This window comes from Syngnathoides biaculeatus, chromosome 19, assembly GCF_019802595.1.
Source record: "Syngnathoides biaculeatus isolate LvHL_M chromosome 19, ASM1980259v1, whole genome shotgun sequence".
NCBI lineage: Eukaryota > Metazoa > Chordata > Actinopteri > Syngnathiformes > Syngnathidae > Syngnathoides > Syngnathoides biaculeatus.
In genome coordinates, this window is record NC_084658.1 from 1,023,005 (window position 1) to 1,029,004 (window position 6,000).

Genomic DNA, 6,000 nt, shown 5'->3' on the forward strand with positions numbered 1-6,000 from the left:
ATTCACAAACAAAGCAAACACGTGCCATCTTCTCTATAGCACCGAATGCCCGCAGCGCCCAGTTTTGACACCACTTTCAGGATGCAGATGTGACGTCACTTCTGTTTTGCTGGGGGTGTCGTGCAGGTACCAGAACGTTTGTTCAACAGCACAGCATTTATACATTGCCCACTTGAGACAAAAAAATTACAGAACTACAAGTGTCTAGTTAAGGGGTGCGCAGACTTTTTACCGCAACATATACGTTTCAAACAGCCAGTCTCTCGCGAGGTACCGACGACGGATGGGGGTGATGATGATGCTCCCAATGTTATGTTATTAACGTTATATGATTTATTATACTATATATAAATATATATGTATATTTAAAATACAATACAGGATTAGCTTTTTGTGCACTGCATTCTCTGTGCTTTCATCCTGGATCAGGCTTTGCCAAGGTGGAATTTTAAAATCTGGCTTTTTTTTTTGTTTGTTTTGTGGAGGGGGCTTTTTTGACATAGTACATACAGTGAGACGACCTGTCTTTTTTTTCGGCTGGAGGGGTGAAAAGCACCCACGATGGACTGAATCTGTGATAGGTGATGCACGATGTACAGAGGGGTTACTTTATATGGGTGGATGAGGGCTGGCACACTTGGTCCTAAAAATGATTTCTCCAGGACAAGAAATAGTGTGTGAGCAAAAGAAGCGTGGTGATGAAAATTTAATAATGACATTTTCAGTTTTAATGAACTTCCTTGATATCTCTCAATTTTTCTCTCATTTATACACAGTTTGTGCCGGTCAGTACGAGTTTAAGGACCGATACTTTGACACCCCACAATTTCACCTCACTTTAAGAGATGTGTGGCTGCGCCAACGCAAAGGATGCTAGGAGCTCAAGTGTCCAGCCACAACAGTCAAAGGAGCAGAACAGACACAAGGAGAACCATCAAAAGCAGCGACACAATGTACATTCTACAAAGAGATAACCAATGTAGCCGATATTCATCTGAAGGTGAAGGAGTTTCTAAAAGATACTGGTGAAAACGTTAATTTCTTGATGACTGATGGCTGTCTTGACATTGCAGAGATGAACAGTGCACCAGGCGAGTCAGCAGTCAGTGCTATGAATCTAGTATGCTTTGCAGAGTTTACCACATTAAGGGGGACATTCATTTTAGAAGACGAAGGTGTCCACGTAGATCTCGATGAAGCAGACTTTGGCTACATGGTGGGAGAGATAGAGGTAGTCATACCAGAAGGAGGAGATATGCAGGCTGCCTTGGACATGATTGAAAGAACCAGAAAGAAACTTGGTGAGCTCAGAGCCAATATCTGTTTTTATTAGAATTATTGCACTGCGTTAATCATACAGTACATACATTCAGTGGAAAAAAAGGACTCTCCAGGGAACTCATATACAGGATTTCCCAAAGGATGTATAAGAATCCAGTGAAGAAAATGAGTATTTGAACACTCTGCCATATTGCAAATTTTCCCACTTCGAAATCATGGAGGGGTCTGAAATTTTCATTGTAGGTGCATGTTCACTGTGAGAGAGATAATCTAAATAGAAAAATCCAGAAATCACAATGTATGATTTTTTTAAAGATTTATTTGTGTGATACAGCTGCAAATAAGTATTTGAACACCTGAGAAAACCAATGTGAATATTCGGTACAGTAGTCTTTGTTTGCAAAATACAGAGGTCAAACGTTTCCTGTAGTTGTTCACCAGGTTTGTACACAGTGCAGGAGGGATTTTGGCCCACTCCTCCACACAGATCTTCTCTAGATCAGACAGGTTCCTGGGCTGTTGCTGAGAAACATGGAGTTTCCCCTCCCTCCAAAGATTTTCGATTGGGTTTAGATCTGGAGACTGGCTAGGGCACGCCATAACCTTGATATGCGTCTTATGGGTTAGGGTTACCTAACCCATGTGCAGATAAATACCCCAAAGCATGATGCTACCACCGCCATGCTTCACAGTAGGGATGGTGTTCTTGTGATGGAACTCATCATTTGTCTTCCTCCAAACATGGTTAGTGGAATTATGACCAAAAAGTTCAATTTTGATCTCATCTGACCACAAAACTTTTTCCCATGACTCCTCTGTATCATCCAAATTGTCATTGGCCAACTTAAGACGGGCCTTAACATGTGCTGGTTTAAGCAGGGGAACCTTCCGTGCCATGCATGATTTCAATCCATGACGTCTTAGTGTATTACAAACAGTCACCTTGGAAAAGGTGGTCCCAGCTCTTTTCAGGTCATTGACCAAGTCCTCCCCTCCTCGACCAGTCACTTTATCGTAGTGGAGGGGTTTGTATGTCCCGATGATCCTAGGAGCTAAGTTGTCTTAGGCTTCATGCCCCTGCTAGGGTCACCCATGGCAAACTAGTGCGAGGTGAGGCACCAGACAAAGTACAGTGATGATTACAAAAATTGGATGTTGGTTTCCCTTGCCCAGACGTGGGTCATCGGGGCCCCCCTCTGGAGCCAGGCCTGGTGGTGGGGCTCGAAGGCGAGCGCCTGGTGGCCGGGCCTCCACCCATGGGGCTCGGCTGGGCACAGCCTGAAAGGGTAACATGGGTCCACCTTCCCATGGACTCACCACCTGTGAGAGGGGCCATAGGGGTTGGATGCAATGTGAGCTGGGCTTTGTCCAAAGGCAGGGGACCTTGGCGATTTGATCCCCGGCTACAGAAAGTAGCTCTAGGGACATGGAATGTCACCTCTTTGGCAGGGAAGGACCCCAAGTTGGTGCCTGTGGTCGAGAAGTTCCGACGAGATATAGTCGGACCTACCTCTACGCACCACTTGGGCTCTGGCACCACTCCTCTTGAGAGGGGTTGGACTCTGTTCCACTCTGGAGTTGCCCATTGGGAGAGACGCCGAGCAAGTGTGGGTATACTTATTTCCCCCCAGCTCGGGACCTGTACGTTGGGGTTTACCCCATTGGATGAGAGGGGAGCCTCCCTCTGCCTGCTGTTAGGGGGACGGGTCCTGACTGTTGTTTGTGCTTATGCACCAAACGGCTGTGCAGAGGAAATTCTGGTCCACCGTTTGGCGTCTCAGGAGGGGGAAGCAGTGCACTGTCAACACTGTGTATAGTGGGGACGGGGCGCTGCTGACGTCAACTCGGGATGTTGTGATTCGGTGGGGAGAATACTTCAAAGACTTCTTCAATTCCACCACCATGAGAAAGCTAAGTCTGGGTGCTCTGAGGCGGGGTTGAGGTCACCGAGGTGGTTAAAATGCTTCTTGGTGGTAGGGACCCAGGGGTGGATGAGATTCGCCTGGAGTTCCTCAGGGCTCTGGATGTTGTGGGCCTGTCCTGGTTGGCACACCTTTGCAACATCGCGTGGATATCGGGGACAGTGTCTCTGGATTGGCAGACTGGTGTGGTGGTCCCCCTTTTCAAGAAGGATGACCGGAGGGTGTGTTTCAAGTATGCAGGAATCACACTCCTCACCGTCCCTGCTACAGGTCAGGGGTACTGGAGAGCAGGATCCGTCGGGAAGTCAAGTCTCGGATTCAGGAGGAGCAATGTGGTTTTCGTCCTGGCCGTGGAATAGTGGACCAGCTCTATACCCTCGGCAGGATCCTCGAGGGTACATGTAACCAGTCTACATGTATTCTGTGGACTTGGAGAAGGCATTCAACCGTGTCCCTCGGGGAGTCCTGTGGGGGGGCTTCTTCGGGTGTATGGGGTTCCGAATCCCCTGATACGAGCTGATCGGTCCCTGTGTGACCACTCTCAGAGAGTTTGATCCGCATTGCTGGCAATAAATCGGACTCGTTTCCGGTGAGAGTTGGACCCTGCCAAGGCTGCCCTTTGTGACCGATTTTGTTTATAATTTTTATGGACAGAATTTCTAGGCACAGCCGAGGCTTAGAAGGTGTCTGGTTCGGTAGCCTCAGCATCCCGTCTCTGCTCTTTGCAGATGATATGGTTCTGTTGGCCTCATCAAGGCGTGATCTCCAGCTCTCACTGGAGCAATTCGCACCTGAGTGTGAAGCAGCTGAGATAAGAATCCGCACCTCCAAATTCGAATCTATGGTCCTCAGTCGGAAAAGGGTGGCATGCCCTCTCCGGATCGGGGATGAGATTCTTCCCCAAGTGGAGGAGTTCAAGTGTCTTGTGGTCTTGTTCACGAGTGAGGGAAGAATAGAGCGGGAGATTGACAGACGGATCGGTGCAGCGTCTGCAGTGATGCGGACTTTGTATCGGTCCGTTGTGGTGAAGAGGGAGCTCAGTCGAAAGGCGAAGGTCTCAATTTACCAGTCAATCTAATTTCCTACCCTCATTATGGGCATGAGCTGTGGGTCGTGACCGTAAGAACAAGATCTCGGATACAAGCAGCCGAAATGAGTTTCCTCCGCAGGGTGTCCAGGCTCTCCCTTAGAGATAGGGTGAGAAGCTCGGTCATCTGGGAGCAATCAGGTATCGAGCCGCTACTCCTCCGCATTGAGAGGAGCCAGATGAGGTAGCTGGGGCGTCAGATTTGGATGCCTCCTGGACGCCTCCCTGGTGAGGTGTCCCGGGCATCTCCCACCGGAAAGAGACCCCGAGGACGACCCAGGACATGCTGGAGAGACTATGTCTCTTGGGTGGCTTGGGAACGGCTCGGGATCCCTCCGGAAGAGCTGGAAAAAGTGGCTGGGGAAAGGGAAGTCTGGGTATCCCTGCTGAAGCTACTTACCCTGCAATCCGACCCGGAAAAGCGGTAGATAATCGATGGATGGATGGACCAAGTCCTCTCTTGTAGTCCTGGGGTGTTTCCTCACCTTTCTAAGGATCATTGAGACCCCACAAGGTGATATTTTGCATGGGGCTCCACTCCTATTGAAATTGACCTTCATGTTTAACGTCTTCCATTTTCTAATGATTGCTCCAACAGTGGACCTTTTTTCACCAAGATTCTTGGCAATTTCTCCGTAGCCCATTCCCGCCGTGAGGAGTTGTACAATTTTGTCTCTGATGTCTTTGGACAGCTCTTTGGTCTGTGTCATGTTACAAGTTTGAGTCTTATTAATTGTATGGGGTGGACAGGTGCCTTTATGCAGCTAACTACCTCACAGAGGTGCAGCTGATTCAGGATAATACATGGAGTGGAGGTGGACTTTTAAAGGCGGACTAACAGGTCTTTGAGGGTCAGAATTCTAGCTGATAGACAGGTTTTCAAATACTTATTTGCAGCTGTATCACACAAATAAATTGTTAAAAAAATCATACATTGTGATTTCTGGATTTTTCTTTTTTGATTATCTCTCACAGTGGACATGCACCTACGATAAAAATTTCAGACCCCTCCAGGATTTTTAAGTGAAAGAACTTGCAATATAGCAGGGTGTTCACCCCCAACCCCAGTCTGGTGGCCATCCAGGCCACCAAATGCGAGGCGTGCGGGTGGACAGGTCAGAAGGACGACCCGGATGCCAAGCACCAGGAACCCCACCAGGTGATTCGGGTGGACGACCTCAGTGAAGAACCAAATGGCGAAGCAGGACCTGGACCAAGGCAGGCAACTGCTCCAGACAAGAACCTCCCACACCATGGTTGCAAGACGACCAGGGATTGGTCGCCACCGAGGCTTGGTCAGGAGGCAGCCGTGGCTTGGTCACCAACGAGGCCAGGCCATGAAGCGGCTGGGAGCCATCAGGAGCGAAGAGGATGATGGAGAGAAGGACCAGAGCCATGACAGTCACAATCACCATCACAGCCATTCCGAAGTCTCTCCAGCTCCGGAGTGGCTCAACAGAACTCCCCTGCTCCTGTCGCCGTCGAGACAGGGGCGTGGGACGGCCGCGAACCGGTCACCGCCGGTCCTCCTGGACAGGAACGTGAGAAGGCAATGGCGGCGTCATCACCACCTCCTCCTGGACGGGAACATGAGAAGGCAGCGGCGCAACCATCGCCACCTCCTCCTGGACGGGAACATATGGGCGTGCCAGTCGCCGTCGGAGCAGGAACGGGGAGCGACTGTGGACCAGTCGCCGACGTAACAGGAGG